The sequence below is a fragment of the Podarcis liolepis genome (genome assembly GCF_965112155.1).
Source record: "Podarcis liolepis genome assembly, chromosome: 15".
NCBI classification, from domain to species: Eukaryota; Metazoa; Chordata; class Lepidosauria; order Squamata; family Lacertidae; genus Podarcis; species Podarcis liolepis.
Window position 1 is genome coordinate 10,672,204 of NC_139566.1, and position 14,452 is coordinate 10,686,655.

Consider the following 14,452-nt stretch of genomic DNA (forward strand, 5'->3'; position numbering starts at 1 on the left):
CAGGCCTCCTCCCCATATTCCAGAGAGGAATCTCTGGGAGTTGATGTGGTGTCTGACAAAGCCCACATTCACACCATACATTTAAAGCACTACAATACCACTTTAAACAGCCATGGGTCCCGTCCCCCCCATGAATTCTGGGAGTTGTAGTTTAAGGGTGCTGAGAGTTGCTATGAGATCCCTCTTCTTCCCAAGCTGTAATTCCCCAGTTCCCGGGGAAGAGGGATTGATTGCTAAGCCACTTTGCAAATTGTTGCTCTGGGAGGGGAATCCTAACAATTCTCAGCACCCTTAACAAACTACAGCTTTAAATGTACAGTGTGAAGGTAGCCAAGGACGTTATTGGGTGGGGCGAGACCTGGGTTCAAATCCCTGCTCTGCCATGTACTTCAGACCCTCCAAGTCTCCCTGTTTTCCAGGGGCAGTCTGGATTTACAGAAGCCGTCCCAGTTTCTCATTTTATCCCAGAATGTCCACTTCTCCTTAGGATGTCCCTATTTTCATCGGATAAATGTTGGAGGGTCTGGTACCTCACCATGTGACCTTGAGCCAAATGTTCTTTCTCAACTGAACCTCACAGGGTTGTTGTGAGGCTTAAATGGTGGCCAGGGGAAGAGCCATATATATAGCCTTGTTCTCTGTGGATAGATGAAATGTCCTTGGTACTTGTAAAATCCCTTTTTTTACTCCAAAAGTGTTTGCCTTTGTACCAACACACACACACCCCATTGCATGTTGCTCAAAGCTTTTTGTTCACTTAACCACACGCTGTACACCTTTGGAGTGAAGAAAGACATGACCTTTTAAAATGGATTGGAACTGGTTTTGAAAAACCTATGTTGTTTGCAGGGGTTCAGGTCTGCAACCAGACCACCTCTGCCACGCTTGCAAATCTGTCCTGCAGAGCCTTCAGAAGCTGCCTTGTGCTTATAGCAAGCTGATCGCACTCAATTTCTATTTTTATATATCATGTCTGAAATGTGTCAGCCCTCCTGCTCGGCCCTCTGGGTTTCAGAGTCTTTTGAAACTTAGGAATGCTTTAGCTCACAGATGAACCTCTTTGCACAGCTAAAAGTCCTGTGGCACCAGGGGGGGGGAAACCTAAGCAGGTGGTGATGGCATAAAAGAAAATAGATTGTAGAGCTTTGTCAAATGCTCGCCTTTGGCAGGCAATTTTATATATTTGGGTGTAAAGTAGAGGGGGTATTGTAAGCCCGTGAGGTTAAAAGGAAATAACAAAGGTGAAAAGTACAAAATGAGAGCTTGCTGGGATACAGTCAGTGACCCATCTAGTTCAGCATCCTGTGGTGAGCGTGGCCAGAAACAAAAGTGGGTAGAGCAAATAATTTAAATTTTACCTTGCTACTGTAGGCTAGATTTCATGTGTGCACACATCTCCCTCCAGAGAAACAAAATGGTTCAAGGACATGATATGGCCAGGAAAAAGCACTCGATAAAAGCAGGGCGTGTTTCTGTGAGAGGTGTGGCCTTGGTGAATGTCCTGAGGGCCAGATAAGAGAGGCTTAAAGGTAAAGGGACCCCTGACCATTAGGTCCAGTTGTGGCCAAGTCTGGGGTTGCGGTGCTCATCTCGCTTTACTGGCCAAGGAAGCCAGCGTACAGCTTCCGGGTCATGTGGCCAGCATGACTAAGCCGCTTCTGGCGAACCAGAGCAGCGTACGGAAACGCCGTTTACCTTCCCGCCGGAGCAGTGCCTATTTATCTACTTGCACTTTGACGTGCTTTCAGACTGCTAGGTTGGCAGGAGCAGGGACCAAACAACGGGAGCTCACCCCGTCGTGGGGATTCGAACTGCCGACCTTCTGATCGGCAAGTTCTAGGCTCTGTGGTTTAACTCACAGCGCCACTTGCATCCCCAAGAGAGGCTTAGAGGGCTGCATTTGGTCCCAGGGCCTAAGATTCCCCACTCTGGTCTTCTTAAAATAAAGCATTCTACCTCTGTCCCGCCATACCCGCCCCCCAAAGAAATTATTCAAATGGCAAATAGGAACAGCTGGAACATTTGGAAAGCCGTCTCCCTTTCCTGCTGCCTGGAACGTCCCTCCTGCCTTCCGCAGATGAGGCCCTCTGAGCTCGAGCTGTTGACCTTCGCTGCCCTGCCCGCTGGGGTTCTTTTGATTAGCTAATTAATTAACTGGCTTTACAAAGGGAGGAAAATTACCCCGGGGAGGGGTGGGGAGAGAAAATTAGCAAAGAGGGCGATGGGTTGGAGGCGAGAGTAAGCCGTGCTTATTGAAATGCCTTTAGGCTGAGTTTCTCCAGAAGAGACGATGTATGGAAGCTACAACCCCGCATGCCAGTTTCAAATAAGGCAGGCACATCCAACTCCCAGTATAAAAATATAACTCCCAGTATAGAAATACTGGCTTGTGATCTACCCATTGTCAGTACCAAGATTTGTTTTTTTGGGGGGGGGGTTGACTAAACTTGTTGAGCCTTTTTTTTAGGGGATTAAAATTGCTGAGCTTTTTTGGGGGGGCCACCTGGGGGGGGCCATTGACCAGGGACAACCCCATGATGGACCAGTAGATCACGATCGACCGGTTGGACATGCCTGAAATAAGGCTTTGGTCCTATGGTACCACTTTGAACCGCCATGGCTTCCCCCAATGAATCCTGGGAGCTGCGGTTTGCATGGGGTACCGAGAGTTGTGAGGTGACTGCTGTCCTCCCAAAGCTACAATTCCCAGAGTTCCCTGGGAAGAGGGGTTGATTGGGTTAACTGTTCCTGGGAATTGTAGTTTCTTGAGGGACCTCAACACTTCCTCTCCCAGAGCTACAATTCCCAGAGTGGTTTAATAATCAATCCCTCTTCTCTGGGGAACTCAGGGAAGGGAAATACAGTGGACTTTGTACAATTTTCAGGAACCTAACAAATGACAGCTTCCAGAGCTGTCTTCTTTGAGGGGAAACCAGGACGGTTAAAAGTGTTATCACGGTGCTTTAAATGTTCTCGCTGTTGTTTTATTATTACATGCCTGCCATCTGACTGGGTTGCCCCAGCCACTCTGGTTCCCAACAAAATATTAAGAACGCAATAAAGCACCAACCATAATAAAACTTCCCTTTACATGTATGGTGTGAATGTGACCTAAGGCAGAGGAATTTGAATTTTCCAGTTACTGTATGTGATTGACTCCCCTACTGGAAAGGGTCAGTCCGGAGGTGCCCAGCTGAGTCTGGCTAATCTCAGCGCTCTTATCTTGGGAGCTTTTACCAAAACTGTTGCTATCTCTGCGTGGGACACTGACAAGTCCAGGTGGCCTAATGAAAGTCGATTTGGTGCTCCTACGCAACAGATCTGCTTCCCAAAACAATTGGACTTCTGGCAAGAACAAAAGTGGCTGGGAAGAATGCACTGGAAAGGTGGGAAAATGCTTGCTTGAGGCAGCTAATGACTCTCCTGCAAATAAATCGGCATGGATTCTCAGTAAACAGTTTGTCATGGTCTCACTTCCCCACAAACTCTGTGCAGGCAAATGCTTGAGAAAGAAGGTAATCTGGAAGCCACTTTTCTGGATCTGGGAAACGGTTGTATAGCTCAGTGGGTAGAGCGTCTGCTTTGCATGCAGAAGGCTGCAATTTCAATCATCAACTTCTCCAGGTAGTGTTCAGAAAGCCTCCTGCTGAGGTCGTAGAGTTGCTGTATTCTGAAGAGCAAAAAAAGAAGATGGCACTTTTATGGCCATTCAAGGCAAATAAATTCAACTTGTCCCAAATTTTAGCCCTCAGTTTCTCATTCTTCAAATCTTAAATTCAGTCCTCCACATCCCACAGCAATTTATTTTTTAAATTGTCATTAAAATTCATCTGCAGTTAGTGCAAATTTCTCCCAATAAACACATGTAGTTTATGCTAACTTGGGAAAGCAATTTCCCCAAATTTGCATTCGTATATGTTATTTTCACTAGGAAATTCCCCAGTATATGCATTTCTCTTAATGTTGTTTGTTTGGAGAACTGCGTCGTGAAATTCGGATAAGTGCCAATTTCGAGGGACTGCTGTGTTTTCGCTTCTGGAAGGAGCAAATTTAATAGATCCTGTTTTAAAGGCATACTGGATTAAAATGTCTCCTTCAACCCTCCTCCTGCCTCAAACTACTGTGTAGAGAGCTGTTGCCGGTCAGTCTGTGCAGACACAGTATGGAGGTAGATGAACCAAGGGCTAAATTCAATACAATACAATACAGTGTATCTCTCTATGTTCCAGGTCTCAGTCAAGATCAAACTGCAGCCTCTTCCTTTGTTACATCCAAAAACACCTAGATTGCATCATCCTTCGCTGGGAGGTGGGGAGAAGTGTTTTGTTTCCCAGCTATTCAAAAGGCAGGCTACTGAGAACAGTCAGCCAATCTCCCTAACCAAAAACGTTTATGTGCTTGGCAACTGTGCTAGGGTGATTAAGTCCGCAACAATCTTCCTGGCTCCATCAAACCCTCTTCTACAACACAGTCCCAATCTTATGGCAAGTTCTTATATGTACTTGTAATTACTACCGTGCTTCATCCAATTCCCGTTTTCCGCAAAGTTTACGTATATACGATGCAAGGTCTGAAGAAAGTAGCTGTTTCTTTTCTTCCTGTATCTATTTATTTTTGCTTTCTCCCATAAAACTAGAATTCAGGGATTCTCTCCCTGAATTCAGTCAAATAAAATAATGGAGGAGAGGTTTTTTAATAATTATATTTGTATTCCCTGCTCCCCTTTGTCTAAGGAGCCCCACCAAGGCTGCATGATCCACACCATATACATTTAAAGCACGCTATTTTCCCCAAATCATAGAATCATAGAGTTGGAAGAGACCACAAGGGCCATTGAGTCCAACCCCCTGCCAAGCAGGAAACACCATCAGAGCACTCCTGACATATGGTTGTCAAGCCTCTGCTAATAATACTGGGAACTGCAGTTTACCCTTCACTGAGCTGCCATCGGTGGCACCTATAACAAACTACACTTCCCAGGATTCTTTGAGGGTGGGAAAAGGCACTTTAAAGCAGGCAGCCTAACATTTTCCATTATTAGCTAAATAAAGCCTCCAGGTTCAGAGGCAGTATACATTTGAATACTGAACGAGATGGAAAAAACGTCATGACCCAGTATCAGGCTGCATCCCACGTCATTTTAACCTGCACATCTCACAATAAATAAGGTGTAGCTGGAAAATATGACACAGAAAACATGACCGAAGATCCTGCCCCCTCTCTGTTCCACAATCACAGCTGTGCAGGTGTCCTGCTGTCTATATTTTCCAGGCCCCGGGCAACTGCTCCCTGTGTGTTGCAAGCAGTGATCTCCTGTACCAAGATGGCTGCCCTCCCGTCAACAGCAAGGCAGAGTCGGGTGATCAAGAGAGGTTGCGGTTGGAATTGCGCAGAGTTTTCTAGAAAAGGGTGAGGAAGAGTTCCAAGGGCCAGAGAGAGAAGTGTCTGGGGGCCACATTTGCATAACCTCCAACATTTCTTCGATGAAAATAGGGACATGCTATTCCATGATGATGAAGATAATAATTTTATTATTTATACGCCACCCATCTGATTGGATTGCCCCAGCCACTCCGGGCAGCTTCCAACACATATGAAAACATAATAAAACATTAATACAGTGGTACTCAGGTTAAGAACTTACAGTGGTACCTCGGGTTACATACGTTTCAGGTTACATACGCTTCAGGTTACAGACTCCGCTAACCCAGAAATAGTACCCCGGGTTAAGAACTTTGCTTCAGGATGAGAACAGAAATCATGCTCCGGCTGCGCAGCAGCAGCAGGAGGCCCCATTGGCTTCAGGTTAAGAACAGTTTCAGGTTAAGTACAGACCTCCAGAACGAATTAAGTACTTAACCCGAGGTACCACTGTAATTTGTTCTGGAAGTCCGTTCTTAACCTGAAACTGTTCTTAACCTGAGGTACCACTTTAGCTAATGGGACCTCCTGCTGCTGCTGTGCCACTGCCGTGCAATTTCTGTTCTCATCCTGAAGCAAAGTTCTTACTTCTGGGTTAGTGGAGTCTGTAATCTGAAGCGTCCGTAACCTGAGGTACCACTGTATATATGTATTTTAAAAACTTCCCTATACAGGGCTGTCTTCAGAAGTGTTGGTGCTGACCTTTAAAGCCCTAAACGGCCTTGGTCCAGTATACCTGAAGGAGCGTCTCCACCTCCATCGTTCTGCCCGGACACTGAGGTCCAGCACCGAGGGCCTTCTGGCAGTTCCCTCACTGTGAGAAGCCAAGTTACAGGGAACCAGGCAGAGGGCCTTCTCGGTAGTGGCGCCCGCCCTGTGGAACGCCCTCCCACCAGATGTCAAAGAGAACAACAACTACCAGACTTTTAGAAGACATCTGAAGGCAGCCCTGTTTCGGGAAGCTTTTAATGTTTGATGTATCACAGTATTTTAATATTCTTTTGGAAGCCGCCCAGAGTGGCTGGGGAAGCCCAGCCAGATGGGCGGGGTATAAATAAATTATTATTATTATTATTATTATTATTATTATTATTATTATTATTATTCAGATGTCTTCTAATGGTTGTATAGTTACTGATCTCCTTTGCTCGGGGGGGGGGGGGTTGCATAACTCCATAGCCTGCAACATTTCTCCGATGAAAAATAGGGAGGTCCTAGGGGAAAGCGGGACATTCAGGGATCAGATCAGCAACTGGGATGGCTTCTGTAAATCACTGGAAAATAGCGACATTTGGAGGGACTGCAATTGGCTCAACCTGAGGTTCTAGTGCTATGAGATGGAGCGCAAGATCTCACTCCACTCACACAGACGGATGATGTCACAAACCTCTGCCGTGTTCCTTCTCGGCTGCCTTCCTCCCTCACCACCAAAAGAAAACAAGGAGCCAAAATGTTTGACTTGTTCTTTGTGTACAAAATGTTGTCATTGCTGCTTCTCAAGCCTGTAGACTTTTTTGGGTTCCCACAGTGCGCCGGCTCTGAGCCAGGTCAGTCTCAACACTGGTCTAACCGGCACGGCAATTATAATGTCGTGGCATAAGTAGCAGCTAGATGAGCATGACAGACGCGGAGGAATGAGTGTGGAGGTTAGGCTGACTTGGACGATCAGGCAGTTTGCGGAACACCTAAGTATTTTTATGGAATAAACCTACTAGACACTCGTCTGGTATGCATGCAGCTTACATGAAAGAAAAATACAGGCCTGTACATAATACCGTGATGACATATGCTTCAACATTTTCCCAATGAAAATAGGGACATCCAAAGGAAAAGGGACACGGGTGGCGCTGTGGGTTAAACCACAGAGCCTAGGACTTGCCGATCAGAAGGTCGGCGGTTCGCATCCGCACAACAGGGTGAGCTCCCGTTGCTCGGTCCCTGCTCCTGCCAACCTAGCAGTTCGAAAGCACGTCAAAGTGCAAGTAGATAAATAGGTACCGCTCCGGCGGGAAGTAAACAGCATTTCTGTGCGTTGCTCTGGTTCGCCAGAAATGGCTTAGTCATGCTGGCCACATGACCCGGAAGCAGTACGCCGGCTCCCTCGGCCAATAAAGCGAGATGAGTGCCGCAACCCCAGAGTCGGCCACTACTGGACCTAATGGTCAGGGGTCCCCTTACCTTTTAATGTGGGGCGGGGGGGGAGAGCTGGGAGAATAATATAGACAGGAGTGCCTGGCGTGCTCTGGTCCATGGGGTCATGAAGAGTCGGACACGACTAAACAACTAAACAACAACAACAACAACCTCAGGTTAAATACTTAATTCATTCCGGAGGTCCGTACTTAAGCTGAAACTGTTCTTAACCTGAAGCACCACTTTAGCTAATGGGGCCTCCTGCTGCCGCCACGCCGCCGGAGCACAATTTCTGTTCTCATCCTGAAGCAAAGTTCTTAACCTGAAGCACTATTTCTGGGTTAGTGGAGTCTGTAACCTGAAGCGTATGTAACCTGAGGTACCACTGTACGTTAATATTTCATGTAACATGCAACGTATTGAAAAACGAAAACCCCATAAGCAGTAACCAATAACATTAGTGAAACTCAAAGACTAGACAAAGCAATATTCCAACCCACAAAACCTCAACCCCTTTGCGAGTCCAAAAACCAAATCACTTCGACCCAACAATTCCCACCCCCCTTAACCTTCCCACCCCACCCAGAAGTCTGGCGTCAGGCTAGCTGCCGCAGATCAGCAGTGGGTGGGCCAAGGGTCCATGCCCCTCAGCTGTCCCGTTATAAACGGGACATCCCAGATTTACAGAAGCCATCCCGGCTTCTGATTGGATCCCAGAACGTCCCAGTTTTTGTTTTTGTGACTGTGTGGAACCCATTTCAGCTACTGATTGATTGATTGTGTGTGTGACTGCAGTACATTGTTTATTGCTTTCTTTTTATGGACCCATGGTCTCGTTAGATAGTTAAGTTCATTAAATTGCTGTTTTGGGGTTGTTTTTAAAAGTCTGGAACAGATTGATCCGTTTTGCATTACTTTATATGGGAAAGCGTGCCTTGGTTTTGGAACGCTTTGGTTTTGGAACGGACTTCCGGAACGGATTAAGTTTGAGAACCAAGGTCCACTGTACTTATTCTTCAAAATAAAATGAGGACGATCCTCAGCCTCTACGTGGGTCGCAGAACGTGTAAAGTTTGTGGGAAATTGGGGCTCCGGAGTTATTTTCTCTACAAGCGAAGATGAAAGCGTTTGAGACTACTTTTTTGTCTGGGAAAAACTCCGACTATGGGGAACACCTTGATTGAGGTTTAAGAAAAGGATGTCTGGTGTGGAGGAAGGGCACTGAGTGAGAATTCCTCTCTCTCTCATCAAACCAGATGAAACTCAGTTCAGGAGAGTCAGGCAAGATAAGCGAAAGGGGGGGGGGGAGAAAGCCTTCTTCACACAATGCATAATTAACGTGGAATTTGTTTCAACAAGGCGTGGCGATGGAAAACAGGCTCGGATGCCTTATGAAAGTGGATCAGACAATTCAGGGAGGTGGAGAGAGATGGAGGGTGCTAGGAAAACTCAGCAGAGCTTCCATGTGCAGGGGCAGACTACCAGATTGCTGAGAGGGGTGGGCATGCACAGGAGAGGCAAATTGTGTCTCCTGCTTTTGTGGGCTTTCCCAGAGGAGCCTGGTCTCCTCTCAGCACTCATCGGCCAGTGTTCGCTGTTAGTAAGAAGGATATTATCCGTAGGTAGCACAGGTGGCGCTGTGGGTTAAACCACAGAGCCCAGGACTTGCCAATCAGAAGGTTGGCAGTTCGAATCCCCGCGACGGGGTGAGCTCCCGTTGCTCAGTTCCTGCTCCTGCTAACCTAGCAGTTCAAAAGCACGTCAAAGTGCAAGTAGATAAATAGGTACCACTCCGGTGGGAAGGTAAACGGTGTTTCTGTGCTTCTCTGGTTCGCCAGAAGCGGCTTAGTCATGCTGGCCACATGACCCAGAAGCTGTGCGCCGGCTCCCTCGGCCAATAAAGCGAGATGAGCGCTGCAACCCCAGAGTCGGTCACGACTGGATCTAATGGTCAGGGTCCCTTTACCTTTACCTTTTTAGCTCATTTAGAAGAGCATGAGACTCTTGATCTCAGGGTTGTGGGTTCGAGTTCGACATTGGGCAAAAGATTCTTGTATGGCAGAGGGTTAGACTAGATGACTCTCTACAATTCTACGAACTTACAATTCTACTTACAATTCTTCGAACTTGTTACTTTTCAAACCCCTACCCCCTGCCGTGGATCAGCAGAGCTATCTAAAATCCCACCCACCCAGGCCTTGTATTTTGGGGTGGGTGGGGGTGTTGAATAAAAGGAACATATCAACACAGCTAGTTCCCTTTGGTGGCTGTCAATTACATCCCCCAAGAATTTTCAAAAGCATTTGCTTCAAATGAGACCTTTTTTAATATATTTAAAAAAAACACCCCAGAATGCACATTATTTTTCATAATGCATGTTATCATAACTTTGAACAGTTTTTGACGCCTCAGCCAGCCGTTCCCGAACGCTAAATTATTCAGACCTTCAAAATTCATTAGCACAGCGACAAGGTTGCGAGATTCTGTTCGCAGGTAAGTGAGGCGCCGCTTGTTGCGGTGGGTGGAAGGGAAGAGACGAGGCGCTTTGCCACTAATTCGGGTTTTTAAAATTAGGTAAGATTTCAGGGCAGGGTGAGGAGAGAGGGTGTGTGCATTTCCCCCCATCTGATGATAATTTCCAGGGGGAAAGAGAGGGGTGTTTTTCCTCTCTCTGATGATAATTTCCAAGGAAAGGCCAAACAGAATGATCGTGGGGAGCAGTAGCTCCCCCCGTGAAGAAAGCTTACAAAATATGTGGCTTTTAAAAAGGTCGTCTCAGCAACATCAGTATTTTGCAAGAGAGATGTCAAGCACGTGCCTGGAAATTTAGGTTTGTGCAATTAAAGTGGATTAATGTTTGCAGCCGGCCCAGCACAACAAATCCACTTTTAAAAAACAACAACACTTTTTGTGGTTAGGGAAGGTTAGGAAAGAACCTGAGACGCAAGCAAAATTGGATGAAGTCTCGCGGTCTTATGCCCTCCCTGCAAACAAATCAGAACAAATCCTCAACAAAAAGATCAGGCCACATTCACTCCATATATTTAAAGCACTATCATACCACTTTAAACAGTTTCTCACCAACGTTTCCCAGAAACTGTAGTTTGTTAAGGGTGTTGCAAGTTGTGAGGAGATGCAATTCTCAGAATTCCCCTGGGAATAATAATAATAATAATAATAATAATAATAATAATAATAATAATATATTTTTATTTATCTCCCACCTGTCCCCAGCCGAAGCCGGGCTCAGGGCGGCTAACAACAATAAAATACAGTGGTGCCCCGCAAGACGAATGCCTTGCAAGACGGAAAACTCGCTAGACGAAAGAGTTTTCCGTTTTGGAGGTGCTTCGCAAAATGAATTTCCTATGGGCTTGCTTCACAAGACGACAATGTCTTGCGAGTTCCTGCGGGGGGGGGTTTCCTTCCCCCCCTTTTTCTAAGCCGCTAAGCCGCTTATCAGCTGATCCGATCAGCAGATAAGCCACTAAAAGCCGCTAATAGCGCTAATCCGCTAATCCGTCAATGGGCTTGCTTCGCAAGACGAAAAAACCGCTAGACGAAGAGAATCACAGAACGGATTCTTTTCGTCTTGCGAGGCACCACTGTAATACAACATTTTAAAATCATTTCATTATAAAATTAATTCAAATCAATTTGATGGCAACCATTGGGCTAGAGTTCTGTGAAGATTGCCAAAGGAGGGAGTCAGGCTGTGCCCTGACCAAAGGCCTGGTGGAACAGCTCTGTCTTGCAGGCCCTGCGGAAAGAGGTCAAGTCCCCTGGGAAGAGACATTGATTGTTAAATCACTCTGGGAATTGTAGCTTTGGGAGGTGAACAGGGGGGTCTCCAACAGGTCTCTGCACCCTCAACAAACTACAGTTCTCAAGATTCTTTGGGAGAAACCATGACTGCTAAGGGTGCGGAGACTTGTTAGAAGATCCTTATTCAACCCCCCCCCCCCAAAATATACAGTTCCCAAAGGGGTTTAACAAACAAGCCCTCTTCTCAGGCAACTCTGAAAAGTGTTAACTCTGTGAGGGGAACAGGGACCACCTAGTACATAACTCTCAGCAACTATATCAAATTGCAGCTCCCAGAATCCTTTGGGGGAAGCCATGATGGTTTAATGTGCTCTCACACCAGACGCTCAAAGCATAATCCACCCACCCTCAAAAAGAATTATGGAAACTGTAGTTTGTTATAGGTGCAGGGAATTATAGCTTTGTGGGGGGCGAACTACAGTTCCCACGATCATTTGAGGGGACAGTGGCAAAGCGCAAATTTCAAAGGGTGGCTGTGTTTGTTGATTCAGAAAGTCCAAATCAAAAAAAGCCTACCTCTAAATGCAAACTGAATCTAATTTATCCCTCACCTCAGCTGACCACTGTTGGAAACTGGATCCTGGGTTAGGTGGAACATTTGGTCCTATATATCCAGGCAACCTGTTTGCTGTTGTGCCAGGCAAATTAAAGCTTGGCTTGCGACGCCAGTATACAAATTTGGCACAGGGTGTACGCAACATGAAGCGAAAAGGCGCTGTGTGCCTATGAAACAGGCGCAGGTGGGAGAGAAAGGAATGTCCTTTGATCCTACCTTTGTTCCCAGAGGCCCTTTGAGTTCCTTGCCAAAACTTCACTTTTAACTTCCCACTGCTGGGATCACCGCAGGGAATTATTCTCATGTTCCATGGAAGGTAGAACTGTCACGATGAGACCTACACGGCAGGGCTGCTAGTAAGATCTTTGAAAGATTCAGGGTCACAAGACCAGGGCACAAATTTGCAAAACATTTAAAGATGCTAATCTCTCTCTCTCTCTCTCTTTAAATATAAATAATATAAATAATATAAATATATAGTGTGTGTAGGTAGGTAGGTAGGTAGGTAGGTAGGTATACCTACATTTTAGAGGGAAATTTGTCTGTCTTGGTGAATCTGGGAATCTCTTAAAATACCATCACCAAATTTTGCATGGTATTTCCTGAGATCAAGGTGCAACTTTTTGTCTACTTTTGATGCAAACGGACGCTGTTTTGAATCAATACGGTCGACTGAATCTTTCAAACTGGACTGATTTTAACCCTTGATTTCAAAACTGCACTGATTCCCCCCTGCCTCCCCCCCCCCAGCCCTGTTTCTTAGAATTCCCAAGCCATGGTGAGTACAGTGGTACCTCGGGTTAAGTACTTAATTCGTTCCGGAGGTCCGTACTTAACCTGAAACTGTTCTTAACCTGAAGCACCACTTTAGCTAATGGGGCCTCCTGTTGCTGCCGCACCGCCAGAGCACGATTTCTGTTCTCATCCTGAAGCAAAGTTCTTAACCTGAAGCACTATTTCTGGGTTAGCGGAGTCTGTAAACTGAAGAGTCTGTAACTCGAGGTACCACTGTATGTGGCTGCTAGTTCTATATACAGAATACAGAATGTGTGTGTTGTGTGTCTGTATTATATTTATCCTGGGATGTGTGGGGTGTTAGGGGAAGGGTAGCACTGGGGTGTGTGTGTGTGTGTGTGTGTGTGTGTGCGCACACCACGGAGTTTTATGCTCCAAAGCTAAGCCTTTAGGAACATTGCAATCAAACGGTGCTTCCTTTTCAAGAGAACAGGGTGAAAGTTCTTTCACAGACAATGGAACTCCTAAGGAAACTTCAGTCACTCTGAAATAAGATATTGGAGCGCTCCAAATCATTTGCCCATGAACATGCACGGGTAAATTAGTAGATCTGGCTCATAGGCCACACATGGAGCTCTGCCTGCATCACAGCAATGCCTCCCTAGTTGCGATTATTGCATAATTATAAGGTTATTGCGCAGCCTTAGAAGGCTGTATAATCTTCGAAGGGGGTGTCGCTGAAGGGACCCCGTTTTTATGAATTTGCCACTACACAACTGGGCACAAAGGCAGCGACATCTTTTCCCTAGCAGCTGGCATTTGGAGGTAGACTCCCTCAGGGCATGGAGGTTCTACTTAACTAGCACAACTTATTAGCTTTGCGGTGTGTGGCGACAATTAAGAAAAAGAAAAAAAAACTGCCAATGGGGAACACACCTTTGATGATAATATTAATCTGCAGCAAGATTATGAGTGGTGGAGAAAGTGAGTGGGAATATTTTCCCTTACCTCATTTTACAAACAGCAGGGAACACCCATCCCTAAAGAGAGGCTGCAGGTTTAAGATCACAGTGTAGAAAAGAGAATCGATTGCCCTTGATTATGGAGGGTGTATTATGCGCTTTTATATAAGGGGGAGATGCAGCATGTGGGGTTGGTAGCCAGCTAGGCCCTACTCAGAGTAGACCTGTTGACATTCACGGACCTAAGCTAGTTGTTTCCATTCATTCTGATGGTCTTACTCTGAGTAGAACTGGCAAAAGCTAGAAGTCTTTATTCCCGAAACCAATAGCTTTGCCTGCAAAGGTCCACTGGCCTGATCCTGGAGTCCTCCTCAGGGAAAGGGCTTTTAATAATAATAATAATAATAATAATAATAATAATAATAATAATAATAATTTTATTTATATCCCGCCCTCCCCAGCCAAAGCCGGGCTCAGGGCAGCTAACAACAATCAAATAATCAAACAGTAAAATAGTTACACAATCTAAAAATAGTTCATTATAAAAATTAATTAATTAATTAATTAATCCTCACAAAAACAAGGGCAGTTTAATCTGTCTGCAAGGACAGATTCCCCTCTTTCCATAGTGCTGCAACAGCTTTCGTCTGCCGAAAGCTTAAGAAATAGTTGCGTCATTATGTGCTTCAGTCTCCTCCAGCGTTGCCCAATTAACTCCAAAGCATTTCACAGCCCGGAAGCAATCTGCTGAGGCTAGGCTGGTGGTTCTGTTGTCGAGCTGCAAGAGCAGAAAACTGATATGGATACCGACTGCATGTGT